Genomic DNA, 22,219 nt, shown 5'->3' on the forward strand with positions numbered 1-22,219 from the left:
AATTGATAAAAGTGAGGCAAAATATAAATGAGAGAGTATTAAAATTATAGTTTGAATACAGAGAGTGGATCCTAAACCTTATCTTATTTTTAAATTGATTTCAAATAATTTCTTTTCCCCACAATTAATTTTCTTAGTTTTACTAGATTTAAAATTTCCTGTGGTTTGACCCCGGTCTCACCAGGTTATATTATAACTAGACACTCTTATACTTGAGAGTAATACACTTTTGAGTCGTGTCAAGTTTTTGACGCCGTTACCGGAGAGTTTTCTAAATTTGGTATTAGTTTGTCTTTACTTTTATTTTAATATATTTTTTGTTTTGTCGTTACCATCTTTCCGTAATTCTATTTTATTCTCTTTTTGTAAAACTTCAGGCGCCCCTCTTCTTTTCAAACCTTAACATTATTCATAAAATTTTTGACAAACTTCATCTTAGCCTAGAAACCTTTGCAAATCAGTTCCCAAATCAAATTTATTTCTTTAAATTTCTGCAATTTACTTTCTGCATTTATTTTAAATGGTCGGTTCTACCTCCTGACTGTTATTTAAATTTTGTTAATTTATGTATTTTTATTTATATGGTTGGTTCTACCGCCTAGCATTTTAATTTCAGTTTATTTATTTTTGTGCATTAATTAATTTAATTTTATGTTTTATTATATGGCTGGTTTTAAAATACCGCCTAAACTGTTTCTTTTAATGGCTGGTTTCACCGCCTAATTTATTTATTTATTTTTTAGTTTGTTTATTTTTATTTCATATTTTTTTTTGCTTATTTGATTTCCAGTTTATTTTTATTTCTGCAATTTTCATTTAGCGTTTTTGCATCATTAGTTTAGCACACATCATTAGCATTGTATGCGTTGTTGGTCTTGTACAAATAGTGGTAGATTGATTAGAAAATCACCTTCACCACCCTTAAATATGGCTGACATAGGAGCTGAAAATTTTTCGGAGCACGAAAATGACCAAGCCTTACAAAATCTTCATGAACAACCTAGGACCCTTAGAGACTTCATGCATCCTACTAGAACAGGGTCACCATCATGTATATTTTTCCCTCCTGATGCATCACGTTTTAATTTCAAGCCTGGTATAATTCAACTTTTGCCTACCTTTCATGGTTTTGAGTCTCAAAATCCATATTTGCATTTAAGGGAATTTGAGGAAGTCTGTAACACCTGTACTGATCAAAATTGTAGCATGAATATAATCAGGCTTAAGTTTTTTCCTTTCTCACTTAAGGATAAAGCTAAAACTTGGCTATAAAATCTTAGGTCATAATCCATCAGAACTTGGGATGAAATGCAAGCACAATTTTTTAAAAAATTCTTCCCACCCCACAGAACGTTTTGAAAAGACAAATCACCATTTTCACTCAAAAATCAGGAGAAACTTTGTACCAATGTTGGGATAGGTTTAAAGAACTACTTAACATTTGCCCACATCACGGTTTTGAAACATGGAGATTAGTGTCTTATTTCTACGAGGGATTAACATCCCAAGGTAGACAAGTTATTGAAATGATGTGTAATGGTGAGTTTAGGGACAAAAATCCTGAAGATGCATTAGACTATCTTGACTATATAGCAGAAAATGCACAACACTGAGATACAATTGGTTTTTATGAGTGATCAAGTAAACCCCGGTCATCTCCATCTGGTGGAGGCATGCATAATCTTAGGGAAGACCATGATTTTCAAGCCAAATTTGCATCGTTAGCTAGAAAAGTCGAAGCATTAGAGTCGAAAAAAAATGATCATGTAAAGTCTGTTAAAAATATTTAATGTTATGTTTGCGATTCTACTGACCATTTTACGCAGGACTGCCCAACTTTACCAGCCCTAAGAGAAAGTTTGCATGAACAAGTAAATGTTGTTGACAATTTCAAAAGGCCAAATCCAAATCTATACTCCCAAACTTACAACTCTGGTTGGAGAAACCACCCAAATTTCAGTTGGAGAAATGATAATCATGCACAATCTTCACAACGTGTTTTTGTTCTTTATTTTTTTTTATTTTATTGATTATTTATTATTACATCTCTTCAATTTTGTTCCCGCTTTCAATTTCAATTCCATCTTTATTCCTAAAAAATATTTACAAGATAAAAATTAACAAATTACGAATTAATTTAACATAAAATATATTTGGGAAGTATTAAAATAATTTAGAAATAATGAACGCATTAATCGACACAATAAGTGAAAAACTAATAATTTTATCCTTATTAAATGTACACTTTTTAGTGTCAATCACACCCCCCAACCAGCTTATTGTTAGGCCCTAGCAATTTAAGCGATAAAAGTTTAGTAAAATTTCAAACTCAAATTGAAAATCATTTTTTTTTAAAATTATGTTTACTTTTTCCATCAGATTAATGACAACAATCAAATAAAAGTATAAGCATTATCTTCAGCCTAAAGAAAATAACACCCGCTCAAAACAGTTCAGTAACAAGCCACTTTTAAGAATGATACATTAAACCCCAAAATCTCACAATTAGGAGTGACTATCTCAAAAGAAGATATACTCCAAATTAATTTGTCACTCTAAAAAAATGGTAAATTTGAGAGAATAATAAAATAATATCACACGCTCTCACCAAGATAAAAATTAATGCCCAAAACTTAGAAATAAAATGATATCAAATCCAATGAATTACTAGCAAAATTTATTTTTATTTTTACTTATCACCACATCTTTTAGTCCATATTACCAGTTTTTACTTCAGATTATAGTTCTCAAAAATCGAGAAGGACTTTTATTAGGACGTAACGTAGGCTAGGGTTATGGCTAACAAAAAAGGTAATAGGGAAAATAAAAATAAATCTTTGAAAAATAGGGGACTTTTTGGAGATTATAAGGTGCTCTTTTTTTTTTTTTCAAAGGCTCAAAGGGGTTAACTATGGATTCTTTATAATAGGGTTGGCTAGAAAGGCTCAAACGGATCAAAGATGGCCTTCTGTCATCTTTTAGGGTTCTATATAATCTTTCATATCCACTAGTTCAATGGACTTTTATATGTGGTTGCACAAACTTTTTTTTTTTTAAATATTGATATCTTGTACAATAAATTGTGAAGCTGTATAGGCAAACAAGGTTACTCTCTAAGGATAACAGGCTCAAAAACTCGCTTGGTCTTTTTATAACATGTACATTCATCCAAATGGCTTAATCAATTTCACTCATTCAATTTCTCAATTTACGTTTTAACATGCAAAGGGAAAAATATAGTGTAACATAACTCAAGGCCAAAGATAATACGAATACTAAAATTTGAAAATCATAATGTTATCCAGTATTGAAAGATCATACCAAAAAATAAAATAAATTTTTTTAAGAAAGCACTAAAAAATTAGGACTAATTGCAGAAACTTAAGGGAGATGATTAAGAGAAAAAGACCGAAAACAAAAAGTTAGAAAATTTTTTTTTTGGAAGAAAACACAAAAATTAAGAAGATGCGATTCTAGAGACACTACATTCTATATTCTATCATCTTCAACTCAAATTTTTATCCAAAGTTAGTCTTTACAACAAAAATTAGTAAAAACATCACTAGGAATGAGACATTCCACAATTATCAACTATTCCCTCTCTCCAACCTGAAGGAGACATTGTCCTCAATGCCTAAAGAAAGGAGTAGAGTTTAGAAGATATCACCTGGCCATTGCTGGAAATATTTACAAATGGAGAGTTAAATCTAATTTACACTTTTTACGAGAGTTACTGCCATCGTTATCAGTTGCCCAATCCAATGCCAAAGTTATGGGATCTAGCTTTGGTTTGTAAGCTTGCAAAAAGTCAAGCAACTCATTAGCAGTATGAGCACAAATGACGAGTTTTTTTTGCTGAGGATGGAATGAAATAATTTTTTATTGTATGATTAAGAAATGTTATTAAGCCATCATAAAAGTTATTAATATTTAACAAACCGATTGGTTTTTTATGGATATTCAAATGGGCCCAGGAAGCAAATGTAATTAGCGCCTCCAAAGTTGCAAGGTTTGCTGGCAAGAAAATAAAAGCGTCAGCATGATTTAACATTTCGGATATTCTTTCTTGCATACCTGAGACAACTAACTCTTCTCCAGTTGGTGAGTCTGGTAGCCATCCTAAAGGTTTTAAGGCTTTTGGAATGATGCCTAGCACTTGGCTTCCTCGAACGAAAGCAGCTTCAGAGACAAGCTTTGATAATCCTCGGTCACCTCCTCCATATACAAGATGTAGTTTCCTCTCTGCTATAGCACGACCAAGATCTACAGCTACTTAAACGAACTCCTTATACTTTCCATAGCGAAATCCAGAAAGCACACAAATATTTTTAAGTTGACTGCTTGAAGTTGCTGCCATTACAAAAATTCTAAAGAGAAACAATTTGTGAGTGCTTAAAAAGGAGTTCCTATTTAAGGATCTTGGTGACGGACATAATGATGTACATTTGTAAATGGGGTGGTGTGTTTGTCAAATGACGCGTGAAGCTTTTAGCTTAATAATTCAAATGCAAACAGTGAAAAAAAAAGCAAACAATGATTAGATAAAATAAAAAAAACAATAATAATAATAATGAAAAAGATAAAAGAACAGTAAAATAAAAGGATATTTACTGGTAGTTGTGATTGTGGCTCACATCTTCCTCTGGTTTTACGTCCAGTAACGGCTTGAACGCCCTCTATGGGTCGAGAATAGGATTCCCATCCAGTTTTCTTATAAATTGGCAAATAAGGTCTTTTAGAGTCAGATTCCCAAGACTAAACTGTGCACTTTCCTTTTGGAACAACTTCCACAAATTTTGAATTTCACGTTAAACATATATGCTCGGATGCGTCTCAAGAGATCGTAAGATATCATCCAACGATTCTTTACTCATGCTATCCTTAACGAATTTGATTTTATCTTCACGATTTACAGAAACCATTCCTAAAGCTTTACAACGTGGATTTTTGCAAGCAAGTCTTACACAATGAGAACATTCAGAGCCAAGTCGCTTAGCTCTTCTTTTTTTAGCAAATGTACTTTTACCAAAACCAGGCATGTAGGAACTGAATGGATCAGGAAACTCACCTGCCAATCGGACCTTTGCTTCGATTAACCACCGAATGTCAGCAGGAATCCCATTGATCATTAACAAACGCAGTCATTCACAACGAGCTTTATAACTCTTCTTAAGAGTATTTTGAGGGAGAGAAGGAAAACGTTGATGCAAATTTTGTTGTATTTCTTCCATGTTTGACATTGAGGTTTCAGTTATTGTGGTAAACTGAGAATACCGACTTAAAAAGTCACGGAGTACTATTATCCGCCATTTATACAGGAGAGTGAATCAAAACAAAACAAATCAAATCTGCAAAATCAAATCAAAAGTGAAAAATAACAACAAAATAAAACAAAAACACACAAGGAATATAACTCACCTTCGTCCTTTTATTGAATCCAGTTCTAATTGCAGATTATAAATACCATCATCTATTTTCTTGAGTTGTCTTTCTAGATCTTTCACGTCAGATACTAACTCTGGTGGTTGCAGATCCCGAATGAGATGTAATTTACAAAATCAGAGCAATTTCCTTAGGTGAAATTTTACATGAAAAAGCGTTTTAAAATGATCGAAAATGAAATTTCTCATGGAGGTACTCATGATAAGTATAAAAATTTGGTGAGCTAAATCACAATTGTCAAACAACACACAATTAAAACAATGCAATGCACTCCATTCAAGACATAGGGAAAAGGGAAAAGAAAAAGAAATCAAATAATTCAAACGATAAAGTAACAGTAAATCAAATTCACAAAACGTTAAAATGAACAGGCTTAATCAAAATTTTGGTGGGTCACTCAAATGGAATTCGGTATCTGCTTTATGTGGTTGGTATTCCAGATATGGTTTCAATATTTGGCCATTAACTTTAAATGTGACACCATCCTTTGGATTCTCAATTTCTACGGCTCCATATGGATACACATTTTTTACAACAAATGAACCATTCAACTTTGACTTTAACTTCCCTAGAAAGAAATGAAGACGAGAATTATGAAGCAACACTTTTTGACCAATTTCAAATGTTTTCTGAAAAATTCTTTTGTCATGAAAAATTTTGGTTCTTGCCTTAATAATTTTGGAATTATCATATGCATCATTCCTTAATTCCTCAAGTTCATTTATTTGCAATTTACGCACATTGCCAACATCATCAAGATTTGAATTAAAAGCTTTAATGGCCCAAAATGATTTATGTTCAAGTTCTACTGGTAAGTGGCAAGATTTTCCATAAACAAGCCGATAGGATGACATTCCTAAAGATGTTTTAAAAGCAGTACTCTATGCCCAAAGTGCATCAATTAGTCGAAGAGACCAATCTATACAGTTTGGATTAACTGTTTTTTCTAAAATTTGTTTTATCTCCCTATTTGCTAATTCAACTTGACCACTTGTTTGAGGGTGATAAAGGGTAGCAACCTTATGTGTAATTCCATATTTCTTCATTAAAGACTCAAATGGCTTATTACAAAAATGCTTACCTCCATCACTGATAATGGCTTGAGGTATTCAAAATCTGCTCAAAATATTTTCTTCTAAAAAGCGGATCACAATCTTGTGATCATTGTGCCGACAAGGAATCGTCTCGATCTATTTTGAAACATAATCAACAGCAACCAAAATGTATACAAATCCAAATGATGATGGGAAAAGACCCATAAAATCAATTCCTCAACAATTAAATATTTCAATGACAATGATGGGGTTTAAAGGCATCATGTTCCGCTTTGAAATAGACCCTATCATTTGATAATTCTTACACATTTTACAGAATGCATGTGAATCTTTAAATAATGTAGGCCAATAAAATCCACACTGCAATATTTTGCAGCTATCTTTTTTGAAGAAAAATTGCCACCGCGTGCTTCAGAATGACAAAATTGAATGACCCTACTTACCTCGTCGTCTGGTATGCATCTTTGAAAAATTTGATCGAAGCAGTACTTGAACAGGTATGGCTCATCCCAGTAAAAGCTTTTTACTTCAGTTAAGAATTTCTTCTTGTCTTGGGAACTCCAGTCACATGGCATTTCACTTGTTGTAGGATAATTAACAATATTAGCATACCAAGGCATTTTGTTTATAGAAAACAAAAATTCATCAGGGAAAGAATCATTGATGGGTGTTGTTTCAATTGAAGACTCATTTGTAAGTCTTGAAAGATGATCTGCAACAACATTTTCAGCGCCCTTTTTGTCTTTGATTGTCAAATTAAATTCTTGAAGTAGCAAAATCCATCGTATTAACCTTGGTTTGGCATCCTGTTTTGACATTAAATATCTCACAGCAGCATGATCAGAATAAACAACAGTACATGAACCAATTAAATACGAACGAAATTTATCCAATGCAAATATTACAGCAAGTAGTTCTTTCTCAGTTGTAGTGTAATTCATTTGAGCAGTATTCAAAGTTCTACTTGCATAATAGATGACAAAGGGCTTACCTTCCTTTCTTTGACCCAGAACAACGCCAATGGCATAATCACTAGCATCACACATTAGCTCAAAAGGTAAAGACCAATCAGGGGGTTGCATTATTGGGGCTGATGTCAAAAAACTAATTATCTTTTCACAAGCTTGTTGACAATCTTTAGTCCATTCAAATTGTGTGTCTTTTATTAGGAGGTTACAAATTGGTCTAGATAAGGCACTAAAATCTTTTATAAACCTCCTATAAAATACTGCATGTCCTAAAAAAAGGGACTTCTCTAATTGTCTTTGGTGAGGGTAATTTTGAAATGACTTCAACTTTGGCTTTATCAACTTCGATTCCTTTTAAAGACACAATATGGCCTAAGACAATTCCAGAAGTGGTCATGAAATGACATTTTTCCCAATTTAAAACGAGTCCTTTTTCTTTGCACCTTTCCAAAACTTTTTCTAGATTATCAAGACATGTATCAAAAGAATTACCAAATACAGTTAAATCATCCATAAAAACCTCTAGACAATTTTTAACCATGTCACTAAAAATGCTTAGCATGCACCTTTGAAATGTTGCAGGAGCATTACAAAGTCCAAAGGGCATTCTCCTAAATGCAAATGTTCAAAATGGGCATGTGGATGTGGTCTTTTCCTGGTCTTCTAAGGCTATAGGGATTTGATAATAGCGAGAGTAGCCATCAAGAAAGCAGTAGTAAGGATGTCCAGCTACTCTTTCGAGAATTTGGTCTAGAAATAGAAGAGGAAAATGAACTTTTCTAGTGGCATCATTTAATTTTCTGTAATCAATGCACATGCGCCAACTAGATGGAATTCGTGTTGGGATTGATTCACCTTTTTCATTTTTTACAACAGTTAGTCCAGATTGTTTTGGTACTACTTGTGTTGGACTTATTGATTTACTATTAGAGATAGGGTAGATAATTCCTACATCTAGTAGTTTAAGGACCTCATTTTTTACCACTTCTTTCATATGAGGGTTTAGTCTTCTCTGTGGTTGACGGGTTGTTTTGGCATTTTCCTCTAAGTGTATTCGGTGTGTGCAAATTAAAGGATTAATGCCTTTTATGTCTTTTAAGGTCCAACCAAGTGCAATTTTATGCCTTTTTAGTACAGATAACTTACCCTCTTGATCATGTGTGAGTTGAGAAGAAATTACCACCGGATATGTCTGCTGCTCTTCTAGATAGGCATACTTCAATTCTTCTGGTAAGAGCTTTAATTCGAGCTCTGGTGCTTCCTCTTCGTTTGCTTCTTTATGTTGTATTGTATCTTCAAAGTTCGATTGGTCATCGTCACCTATAGGTACCTGCATAGAATCAAGTGTAGGACATATGTTAGCAGTATCAAAATCTAATTCCTTACTTGATTCAACCGAACCAGCAAAAAAAAAATTTCCGCAGAGTTTGTAAAATTCTCATCCTGAATGTGTTCCTCAATGATTGGGTCGATGAGATCAATTTCATCATTCTCATTATCATCATCTTCTTGGTGGTGAGGTTGTTTACACATGTTGAACACATTGAGTTCCAGTGTCATGTGGCCAAAAGATAAATTCATTAATCCATTCCTGCAATTTATCAAAGCATTAGCAGTAGCTAAAAATGGTCGACCCAATATAACAGGAATTTGTTTGCATTCATTAGCAATTGGTTCAATTTCCAAAATAATAAAATCCACAGGATATATGAATTTATCAGCAAGTAAAAGAGTGATAGAAGTTGGTTTTAACTTACCGAGATTGAGTTGTTGGTACACTGAGTAAGGAAGTAAATTAACACTGGCACCAAGATAAAGTAAATCATGTCCAATTTTATGATCCCCAATAGTGCAAGAAATAGTTGGACAACCAGGATCCTTGTATTTCAAAGCACTATTGGTTGAGAGAATGGAACTTACCTGTTCTGCTAGAAAAGCTCTCTTTTGCACCTTATGTTTCCTTTTCACCGTGCACAGATCTTTCAGAAATTTAGCATAGGACGGCACCTGGTTAATGACATCCAGCAGAGGAATGTTGACCTTTAGTTGTTTAAAAACTTTATAAATTTCGGTTTCATTTCTTTGGCTTGATCAGTGCTTGAGGAAATTGGGTTACAAGAGGAGAGTTGATTATTTCTTCATGGGTTAAAGGTTCGACAACCTCTTCTCTATTTTCTGAAATTGAATCTTTACTAGTTTCACGAGGGTCCACAATGTGTTTTTCAACTACTTTACCGCCACGAAGGGTTATAACCGATTTGACTTGACTCATATTTTGGTTTCCTGAATTTCCCATTTTAGGATGTTGTTGACTTTTGGGGTTTGGTTTAGGTTGAGTAGGAAACTTTCCTTTTTCATGTATGGTCAGAGCAGATGTAAGTTTGGAGATAATTTCTGTCAAATTGCTTAAGGTTTGCATCTTTTGGTTATTGATTGACTCTTGTTTTTTAATAAACAAATACAATGTGTCTTTCAGAGTTTTTCTTGGTGGTGGGACATATGGTGGGTAACTTTGGGAGTTTTGGAAATTTTGACATGGAGGGGCTGGTTGTGAAGGTTGTGCATGATTGTCATTTCTGCAACTGAAATTTGGGTGGTTTCTCCAACTAGAGTTGTAAGTTTGGGAGTATGAATTTGGATTTGGCCTTTTGAAATTGTCAACGACATTTACTTGTTCATGCAGACTTTCTCTCAGGGCTGGTAAAGTTGGACAGTTCTGCGTAGAATGGTCAGTAGAATCGCAAACATAACATGAAATATTTTGAACAGACTTTACATGATCATTCTTTTTCGACTATAATGCTTCGACTTTTCTAGCTAATGGTGCAAATTTGGCTTGAAAATCATGGTCTTCCCTAAGGTTATGCATGCCTCCACCAGATGGAGATGACTGGGGTTTACTTGATGACTCATAAGAACCAACTGTATCCCAGTGTTAATAAAAATTGAAAGCAATAAATTAAATAAAAGTACAAGAACAAATGAGTAAGAGAGAAGAGAAACAAACACACGAAATTTTACATGGTTCGGCAATCCCCACCTACGTCCATGCCTCCAAGCGATCCAATCTTGAGGATTTCACTATCCGAGCCTTTCCAAGGCTTCAACCGTTTACAATTGACTTCAAGGCGTCAATGAACCTTTACAACAAAGAGATTATCTCCCAATCTCTTCACTCAAGTGTCTTACACACTCAAACTTTTACAATTAAGATGAAGAAATGGAAGTTACAATAAAACTCACTCAAAGAGTAGATATTCAAAAATGAAGAACAAGAAATGATTCAATGTTTTGTGATTTACAAATTGAAAGCTCAAGATATCTCGTGTGCTTTTTGTTTATGCTTGGTGGAGAGCTTGAAAATGAGTTGGATTTGAGTTTATATAGTTTAAGCTAAAAAACTAGCCGTTATGCATATTTTGGTCGTAACCGGCTTGCTTGCCATTTAGGAATCCGGTAAGCTACTTTTATGTTACTGTTAAGGCAAAAATTTGAATTTCAGAATATCCGGCTTGCCGCTTTTCATATCCGGCAAGCCGCTTTTGAAATCCGAATTGCCGCTAGTGAAATTCGATAAGCCATTTATGCTCCAGAAGCTTACTGCCAAAAATCTGGTTTGCCATTTACCATATCCGGTAAGCCGCTTGCTACAGTGACTACTACAATGAAATATTTTCCAAATTTACAGTTTAACCTAAAATTTTATAAAACTATATTATGGCCCAAAATGTTATGAAAGTTTACAAATAGGTCCAATTTCATAATTTTAAATAATGCTTTGTCAATCCCAAAACTTTATGAAATTATGATTTCGCCCAAACTATGTAAAATTATAGAATGACCCAAAAATATTTAAATAGTTTCAAATAGGTCCAAATCTAACATTTAAAACATTATCAAAGATTTTAAAATACTTTCATTTTAGTCCAAAATACTTTAATTCCATAACATCATTTTCTTATTATAAAAGCACAATTCCTAAATCTTTGCTTCATCAATACATGTGGTTTGTTATCATCAAAATGAATATTTATAGCCATATAGGCTAACAGATTTGTCTTTTGAAAGAATTTGTTCTGTGGGGTGGGAAGAATTTTTTCAAAAATTGTGCTTGCATTTCATCCCAAGTTCTGATGGATTTTGACCTAAGATTTTGTAGCCAAGTTTTAGCTTTATCCTTTAGTGAGAAAGGAAAAAACTTAAGCTTGATTATATTCATGCTACAATTTTGATCAGTACAGATGTTACAGACTTCCTCAAAGTCCCTTATATGCAAATATGGATTTTCAAACTCAAAACCATGAAAAGTAGGAAGAAATTAAATGATACCAGGTTTGAAATTAAAACATGATGCATCAGGAGGGAAAACTATGCATGATGGTGACCCTGTTCTAGTAGGATGCATGAAATCTCTAAGGGTCCTAGGTTGGTCATGAAGATTTTGCAAGGCTTGATCATTTTCGTGCTCCGAAAAATTTTCAGCTCCTATGTCAGCCATATTTAAGGGTGGTGATGGTGATTTTCTAATTAATCTACCACTATTTGTACGAGACCAATGACGCATGCAATGCTAATGATGTGTGCTAAACTAATGATGCAAAAACGCTAAATGAAAATTGCAGAAATAAAAATAAACTGGAAATTAAATAAGCAAAAAAAATACGAAATAAAAATAAACAAACTGAAAAATAAATAAATAAATTAGGCGGTGAAACCAGCCATTAAAAGAAACAGTTTAGGCGGTATTTTAAAACCAGCCATATGATAAAACATAAAATTAAATAAATTAATGCACAAAAATAAATAAACTGAAATTAAAATGCTAGGCGGTGGAACCGACCATATAAATAAAAATACATAAATTAACAAAATTTAAATAACAATCAAGCGGCAGAACCAACCATTTAAAATAAATGCGAAAAGTAAATTAAAGAAATTTAAATAAATAAATTTAATTTGGGGACTGATTTGCAAAGGTTTTTGGGCTAAGATGAAGTTTCTCACAAATTTTATAGATAATGTTAAGGTTTGAAAAGAAGAGGGGTGCTAACTGAAGTTTTACAAAAAGAGAATAAAATAGAATCACAAAAAGATTGTAACGACAAAACAAACAAAAATAAATTAAAATAAAATAAAAATAAAGTAAAGACAAACAAATACCAAATTTAGAAAACTCTCCGGCAACGGCGCCAAAAACTTGACACGACTCAAAAGTATGTTACTCTCAAGTATAAGAGCGTCTAGTAATAATATAACCCGGTGAGACCAGGGTCAAACCACAGGGAGTTTTAAATCTAGTAAAACTAAGAAAATTAATTGTGGGGAAAAGAAATTATTTGAAATCAATTTAAAAATAAGCTAAGGTTTAGGATCTACTCTCTGTATTCAAACTATAATTTTAATACTCTCTCATTTATATTTTGCCTCACTTTTACCAATTAATTATTATATCATTTAATTCTATGTGTGTGGATAATTATAGAATAAAGTACCTAATGTGCCACACTATATTAATGTGTCGATATTATGTCAAAATACCATAAAATCCAGTGAGATTTATAAATTAACATGATATAAAAATAATTAGAAAAGAATTAAAAAAAACTCATTTGAGAAAATAATAATAATTAATAGTTTGAAACATTAAGCTTCACTCTTCACCTCAACTTAATAAAATTAGCTGCTCATATTGAAAGAAAACACAACACTCTTTTTATTTGATAAACTTTTTGAAATATATTACAAAGAAAATTGATACAAACGGAAATAAGAAAAGAAAAGAAAAGAAACAAAGAAAGAAAGAAAATCTTCAGTCTCGGCTTCAGCTCTCAAATTTTGCTCTCCAGCTTCCCCCCGCTCTTAAATTTCTCCTCTTTTTTTATAGGCAACAATTGCCTTTAACTTTCTTTATTTTATTATTTATTTATTATTTTATTATTATTTTAAAATATATAAGTGTGTTGAAATGTGTGATGGTCAGGAGGTGTAATGGCCTCCTGACCATCACCAACATGTTTTTGTTCTTTTGTTCTTTTTTTTATTGATTATTTATTATTACATCTCTTCAATTTTGTTCCAGTAGCTCTTCTTTGTTCCCGCTTTCAATTCCAAGTCCATCTTTATTCTTGAAAAATATTTACAAGATAAAAATTAACAAATTACGAATTAATTTAACATAAAATATATTTGGAGAGTATTAAAATAATTTAGAAATAATGAACGCATTAATCGACACAATAAGTGAAAAACTAATAACTTTTTATTGTCAATCACACCCCCAACCAGCTTATTGTTAGGTCCTAGCAATTTAAGCAATAAAAGTTTAGTAAAATTTCAAACTCAAATTGAAAATCACACCCTCTCAAAACAGTTCAGTAAAATCCTGTAAAATGATCAATCATCAGAGCTACATTAATCAAGCCAATTTTAAGAATGATACATCAAACCCCAAAATCTCACGATTAAGAGTGACTCTCTCAAAAGAAGATATACCCCAAATTAATTTGTCACTCTAAAAAAATGGTAAATTTGAGAGAATAATAAAACAATATCACACGCTCTCACCAAGATAAAAAATAATGCCCACAACTTAGAAATAAAATGATCTCAAGTCCAATAAATTACTAGCAAAATTTATTTTTATTTTTACTCATCACCACATCTTTTAGTCCATATTACCAGCTTTTATCTAGAAGAATACACATGTAGCTTTGAAGAATTACATTATAAATGTGAATTTGATAAAGTTGAAAATACCATATGCTATTATAATGATCAATATTTTATAAAGATACCAGATCCATGGGGGAAAACGATTATGTTAGAATATAACAATGAATAAATTGATACCCTAAGAAATAGGATCAGATTTGCTCGAAATAGAATTACTGAACGGTATGTTGAAATAAGAGTTAAGAGACTTTGGTAAAGTCCCCATAGTTCAGCTTCCATAATGGAACAACTACCCAAATTCATGTTAAAACCGCAAACCCATTCCCTACAATAATTCCTCACCAAGCCACCAGCATTAGCCAATCCCGATCTCTTTAAAGCCCCATCAGTATTGAGCTTGAAGAACGACCACTTTGGGGGCAGCCAATAGATCCATCTTTTAGTTTTTGGAACTCTCTGACTATCTAAAGACTTTATAAGCAGCGATGCTTTTTTCCGTGCAATTGTTCACATCCACAATTGCGTTGTGAAGGCTGCTTGATTTGTGAGCATAAACGAACTCATTGTGCCAATATCACATGCGCCAGACATGACGTCAAATAACATTGACCTATCCTTCTCATTAGAGATCCTCAAGTGGTTTTTCATATTATAAACAATCCATGCATGAACATCCAATGTAAAACAGGTATGACTTGTGTGTTTCGAAATAAGGGCTAACCAAATGCACATAGAGTCAACATAATCCCCAACTGCATGGAGAACATCCTCTATGATATGCCCACGCCGCATGCAAGTACTATCATTAAGCACATGTCTTCGCGATAATTTAGCATTATTTTTCAATCTATTATGCATCAGCAGCCAAAGAAAGCACTGAATGCTTTAGGGGCCTCTCCATCTCCAAATCAAAACCCAAAGGGAATTATTTTCATTTAGCATCGGTCTAAAGAGGGATAAATAAGCTGACCTCATGCTAAACGAACCAGACCGCGATGGACCCCAATAACAACAGTCAACTTCATCGCTAACAGAAGGGGGCATAATGCTTGCTATTTTGAGAATTATATGGTGGGGTAGAAAAGAAGCAAAACAATCCCAGTTCCAAGCACCATTATTATCGATAAAATTAGCTACACACTCATTTAATATGTTTTCAGTGATTGTACCGAAAGTACAAGATTGCAACCAACGCCCATCCTCCAGCCAATAATCTTTCCAAAATCTAGCCAACTTCCCATTCCCAATAGCCCAGCGAGTCACTTAGAGAACCTCATTCCATACGTTTCCCACGAATTTTCATAAAGGAGAACTATATCAAGTAGGACGTTTTAGAGGAAGGTTTTTTTTATCAACGCCATATTTAAACATCAATACTTGAATCTAGAAGCTGTGGGGTGATTCAATATGACCCTAACCAATTTTCATTAGCAAGGCTTTATTCATGAGATTAAGATCTTTAAGGCCAAGGCCCCCACATAAATTAAGGAGTTGTACTCTATCCCCTTAATAAGGTGTATGCGATGAGTCTCATCAATCTCGTTCTAGATAAAATGCTTGCAAATCTGATCAATTTTACTACGAATACTTAGAGGTAGCATGAAGGTGTGCATGGAATAGGTTGGGAGAGCCATAATGATCGACCGTTAATGTTATCGGACCTACAAGAGAAAGATGTTTGGTTGTCCAACCTGGAAGTCTCTGTAGTGCTAATGGTGGTCAAGGATAAGGTACCAGTTTCAGTGGGAGACATTGAGTTTGCATGAGAAATCTGGGAGATTTCATAGAGAATGTATGAGTTAGTAACAATGGTAAACATGATTAAACGCGTGAACTAACATAAAATGAAATACAAAAACTAAATGATAAAGCACGAGTTTTGAAAAAAGTTTATTCTTCAATCCACCATCAATTAAACAGAAGCAAGCCACTGTCATTCTAAGTAAAAAAACATAACAAAACCACCTATATAGGAATAATTTTTCAATATAGGAATCTTGAACTTTTCATGAAAAAAATCAGTTTACAATATTATAGGTACGTGAAAAATAAAGTTTATAACATTGTAAATCAGATCACCAGCTAGAATCTAACTCCACCTACATGGTTTAGTAAACAACTATAACATTGCATCCAACAATGGCGTCACCAGATTTAAAATCCGCTCGATGCATTTGAGCAATTGCATATCCACCAATCAATAGGAACTTGCCAGTGTCGCCGACGATGGGCATCTTACGGACAGGAACAATCGACCTGTTGTTGCCAAGGAGGCTGATATAGCTACCATTATTAGGACCATCAACGAACACAAAGCTCATGGACATGATGATAGCTAGTTGATGCTGACAAGCCGACCCGTAAAGCCCTTGAGCACGACCAACAAACTTTGATTGAGGACTAGTAGTTTCTATCGACGAATCATTTGCCAAATCACAACGCAGAAACGAGTTGGTGACTTGTAAGTATCAGTGGCTTGAGCAATGCTTTTTGCCACTACGTTTTTTTTGTTGTCTCTTTTGCGAAATCAAGCCCCGTAGCCAAAGTCTCTCTGATCGTATTGATGTTGCTGCCACCGGGCAAATGATGAGCAACAAAAAAACTACTTAAAACATTACAGTAACTTTAAAACAAGGCATGAAATTAAAAGGAAGAGAATAGATGATGCACTTTTGAAGGTAGAAAAGAAGGATGATTCAAGATTCATTTCAAAATTTTTTGAAGTGTTTTGATCAGTGAATATCCAAAGGTTGCTTAACTACAAAGGTGAAGTGGGAAGAAATTTTGACATTTTGTTACATTGAGCTAGGCAGCGAATGTATATGAGGGGCTTCACTTGTACACATAAAAAAGGAAGATTAATTACTCGTGGTTTTTTATTAAGAAAAAAATGGCTTGCTTAAAATATAGAGTGTGGTTAATTTCATTGAAGGACATGATTCAAAGGAAAAGAAAAAGAAATCTAATAATAAACTAAACAAAAAATAATGGCAAAAACAATATATTTAATTAAATGTACATTGAAATTACCTTTATAATGCAACAAGATATTAAAATCAATAGTTTACGTTAATAAATGAAGCGTAATTTATTTAATACTTATTTATGGACTCTTTCAATTCCATTAAAGCCACTGCAAGTCGTTTTTCAATATTCACTCAGATAAATAGAGGCTCATGCCTTTCTGATTCTTCCACATCTCTTTCAATTCTAATTAACCCGTTTGCAATTCTCTTAAGAAATTCAAAAATGTCGAAGAGTCTTACTTTCATCATTTTGGCTTTGCTTGTAGTGGCAAACACTAAAAACATGCTTATTTCAGCCAGTAGAACTAGCCAAGGATCTAAGCCAGAGGCTTTATTTTCTATTAACCCTATAGCATCACCTGACATTGTTGATTGCTCAGGGCTCACAAGTGAAGAGTGTTTGATCGAGTTGATTAAGAAAGCACTTGTAGACTATCGATACCCCTGCCCTGAGGGGGGGTGCAAATGACATTGTTAATAAGTTATTTCTTTTACCTTGTAAGAGTGCTTTTGCAATAATGATCAATTACAGTGAATTTGAATTTGTGTTTTTAATAAAATAAAACATTAATCCATTATGCATAGGTAATATTATGTCATATGTTTTTGGTGTGTGTATCTCCTACTGCTTTGTTATAGATGCATCGTCGAATCAATCTTCGAGAAATCAGTTTCTTTAAATAATAGCAATTATCAACCAATCAACATTACTATGTTGGTACCATTTGTAATATTTAAATTTTAAGTCTATCTACTTTTAGGGTGAGATTATTGATTCCTAAGAAAAATAATAAAATAAACCCTCATTATCGAAATCCTATATTACTAAGCTGTCCGATTTAATTTAATGTTAAACTTTAATTTAACCCCTGAAAATGTCTAGACTTACCTACATTTATTGCTAAGAATATGATTTAAAAGTTCATCAATGTGCACCTCATTTATGCTCATCTTTTGAAGAACAAATAGGGTGGATTGAGATTTTCATGCTTTTGGAGGGTAAATTAAAGATAGTTATTAGGAGGGAACGAATTGAAGTTTGTTTTTAAATGCAAAGATGTATTCTTTTAGTTTATTTGAGATAGTTCGTTTGACTTTAATTTAACATATGTTTTTGTAATTGAAATATAGATACTTCTTTATTTTTGTTTTTAAGCTGAGTAATATAATATTTATATTTAATTGATCACTTAAAAAATGTTTATGCATTAATATGTTAATTTTTCGCGCCTTGGAAGGTAATAATTTTTTTTTATAAAAAAATAATGCAAGCAACAGTAAGAATTAAGATTAATCATATAATGATGCAAACTATGGACATACTAATAAGTTGGTACACGGAATCTTAATCAATGATGTCTGGTTTCAGCTTTCCTTGTTTTTTCTTTCTTCGGTAATGCTCTTAAGATGTTATGAATTAAACAAATATATGTTCCCAATTATGCACTCTTATCATATAAGGAGCATCATAAACAGAGGAAAAACAATTTCAAGTTTGGTGACCAAAAAGACTTGAAACAATGCCTAATGTCTTTGAAAGAAGTAGGGGATTCAACATAACTGTGTGGACTGAATAGAGAAGTAGTAGCAAATAGAACACTCAACATAAAAGGCACCGAACAAAATACAGTTAAAAGGCTGTTACAAGTGAATAAAAGTTACAGATTTTATTTTGAAATTAAATTCTAAAAATAAATTTAAGAGTTAGTGTTTCATTTTATGGATGTAAATGCCCTTCTCCAATTTCATTTTAAAAACATACCAAAATCCAAGTAATTTTTTTGCTCTCCTCTCTCAACTAAAATCTTTCTATCTTAGACTTCACGTGATGGAGTTCCAACACTAGTTTGAAGTTCGCAAGAGTAGTGAGGTTATGTTGCCGAGAACATTTGACTTTATAATATCCTAAGGGACATTTGCTAATATAACCTAAGTACTACTGAGAAAATGACAAATCCTTTTTAAGGACATTGTAACTGCACATGCCTCAATTTAATTTATGTTCTTCTCTTTCTTATTGATCTGTACTAGAGAAATTATCTCTACACCAACTCTGTTTTATCATATGTACATCTAGATACTACAAAATTTTAACATGTTCTTTGCACTACCATCATTTCTGAACTTGTATTAATCGACTAATTTGACAATAATAATTAAAATAAAATGACCATTTTACCCCTAAGTGATCTAAAAGACCATTTTATCCCACGAAATTTTTAATTAAAAAACTATGATTACCATTTAACTAATTGATAAAATATTATTGAAAAATCAACCTGCGCGTACTATTTAACTAATGGATAAAATATTATTGATTTTTTCAATTCTTTTGACCTAAAAAATGTGTAATTCCCATCTTAAATATTTTCCTTTTTTTTTTATCAATTGTACAGTCACAATTATAAGACAATTTTCATTTTTTAAATTAATCACCAAAATAACAATAGTTTGAATCAATTTTGAATAATAAAAATTATAAATTGGAAAATGTATCGAGTAAAAATTATAATTATAAAAATTAACATCGCAGATTTTGAGATTTTTTTTATTAAAATCAAAGGTAATCTCATAACTATAATTTTTTTTTTCAAAAATTTTGTAGGATAAAATAGTCTTTCATTTCATTCAAGAATAAAATGGTCATTTTATTTCATTTCTTAGTGTGAAAGTAGTTCACTGAAAAAACTTTAGAAACAAAGTGGTGAAAGAACAAGTTAAAAATTTGTGGTAGTTAGATATATGTATGACAAAACAGTGGTGGTGCAGAGATAATTTCCCTTCATACAAGGTTATTAAAAAATTTTGTTTCAATAAACTCATGACAAGTGTGTAGCTAGCTTACTAGTAAACTTAGGCACTCTTAGAAAGATTCTAAAGCAAAAGTAATGCCTGAAAAATCTAGATTTAAGTAAGGCCATTTGTGACCCTTTTAGTCTTTTCTAAGAACTCAACTGGTATATTTTTTCATACACTATGGATTGTTTTATGTCATTTATTAGCAATAATTTTCAACATATATTCCCAAACTTTACCATTTTATAGCTTGAAGTTCATAGGGCTTTGGAATTAGATCATTTACAAAAATCTTTACAAGGTGATAATGATACGGAGAGAATATGTAAATTTTAAGTCAGCCAGTATGAGGGCGCCTTCAACTTAATTGGGGTCTTCACTTTTAAGGCACTACCAGGGTGGCCATTGCCCTCATTGCTTATGTACCTTAACTTCATATAGATTTTTACTTTTTTTCGATCCCTTTTTTGGAGCACAAGTAGATTGTCGATTAATGCCAAACGCACAAGAATGTGGTCAAATGCCTAGATTAGGGAAAAATAATGAAATTTAAAGTAATACACCAGACTGCTGATGTATTAACATTATATTGAAATTCAATATTTGGCTACCAACAAGCACATATTATATATAAAGAATTAAACACACAAATAAACATAAAATGAAATACTTAAATAAAATGATAGAGTGCATGTTTTGGAAAAGTTTATTCCTCAATCCACCACTAATTAAATAGAAGCAAGTCACTGTCATTCTATGTAAACATACATAACTAATCGCCTACTTAGGAATAATATTTTGATTTGGGAATCTTGAATTTTTCATTAAAAAATCAGTTTACAATATTATAAGTACATGAAAAAGAAAGTGTATCTTGTATGAGAGTTTTTTGCATTACCGATCAATTGCAATGAAATCGAAGCTGCGTTTTAATAAAAAGAAGAAATGGATCACACATACATAGTTCATACTTCTAAATGTTGGATTAAAATTTATTAAAACACAACACGGGCAAAGTCACTAGCAAATAAGAAAGAATAGCAAAGTCATTCTTAGGGAATATATTGAATATCACTCTAGATATGTTAGAGTAGTAAACTTCACTCTGTATTTTATTAGAAGTAATAGGACCATTTGGTCCATATATTGAAGATGTATCTACCTACAAAAGCATAGTTAATGGCCAACAATATCTCATCTTAACCACACCAGAGATATCATTTACAATGTATAAGCTAAATTAGTATATGGCTGCTCCTACACTTCAACAACTAATGGCTTGTAAACGAGTGTTAAGGTACTTAAAGGAACTGGAAGATATGGATGAAACTAATTGGATTCACAGATACAAAGTAGGCATGTGATTTGGATGACAAAAAATCGATTGGAGTTTACTACATATACTTGGGAAACAATTTAATACATGGTCATCAAAAAAGCAATCTATGGTAGCAAGGTCCAGTGCAGAAAGTGAATATAGAGCACTTACAGAATTAACTTGGTTGCAATCATTATTCAGTGAAATCGGAATACAATGTACATTAGTTCCATCAATTTGGTGTGATAATGCAAGTGCCACTGAATTATCCAAGAATCCAATCTATCACTCAAGAACTAAACATATTGAGTTGGATATGCATGTTGAGTGTTAGAAAATGCATATTTATAAAGGAGAAAACCGTCATTTTACATTTTAAGTCTTACTAACAACCCTTACTTTTATATATTTAACCTTCTTGTGATTTAATTACATGTGTTTTATTTTAATTAAGTATTTTATGTATTTTAGGGGCATTATAGTCATTTCACAATAAAGGAGAGATCAGACGGCAAAACGGACATCACTTTTGAACTCAGGACGGTCGAAAACCTTAGGAGGAGCATAAAAGGAAAAATGGCACTATTCACATGTACGGTACTATTCACGTGTACGGTACTGTATACGTTACTGTTCACGACACTGTTCACATAGACGGATGATGACGTGGCATTGACCGATGATGTGGCATTGACTGATGAGGTGTCACGATCCTGTTGGACTAAAATTCTTATGTACTGTTGATGGTGACGTGGCAGCATATCAGTGGACGAAAAATCTCGCGTACGGTGCATGCATCACACAGGATTATTTTCAACCAAACCGCGTTACTGTTCATCCGGGTCAAACCGTGTTACTGTTCATCCACGTGGTCAAACTGTGGACTGTTGACTGATGACGTGGCGCAATCCTGAGCGTCTAAACTGTTTTTAATCCGATGGC

At 32.7% G+C, this 22,219-nt stretch overlaps 2 pseudogenes; one reads left to right on the forward strand and one right to left on the reverse strand.

Moving 5' to 3' along the window:
* The window catches only part of LOC112098026, a 205,229-nt pseudogene that overhangs the window by 22,534 nt on the left and 160,476 nt on the right, over positions 1–22,219 (forward strand).
* LOC112098340 lies at positions 16,246–16,844 on the reverse strand (annotated as a pseudogene).

This window comes from Citrus clementina, unplaced genomic scaffold, assembly GCF_000493195.1.
Source record: "Citrus clementina cultivar Clemenules unplaced genomic scaffold, Citrus_clementina_v1.0 scaffold_5, whole genome shotgun sequence".
Lineage (NCBI taxonomy): Eukaryota > Viridiplantae > Streptophyta > Magnoliopsida > Sapindales > Rutaceae > Citrus > Citrus x clementina.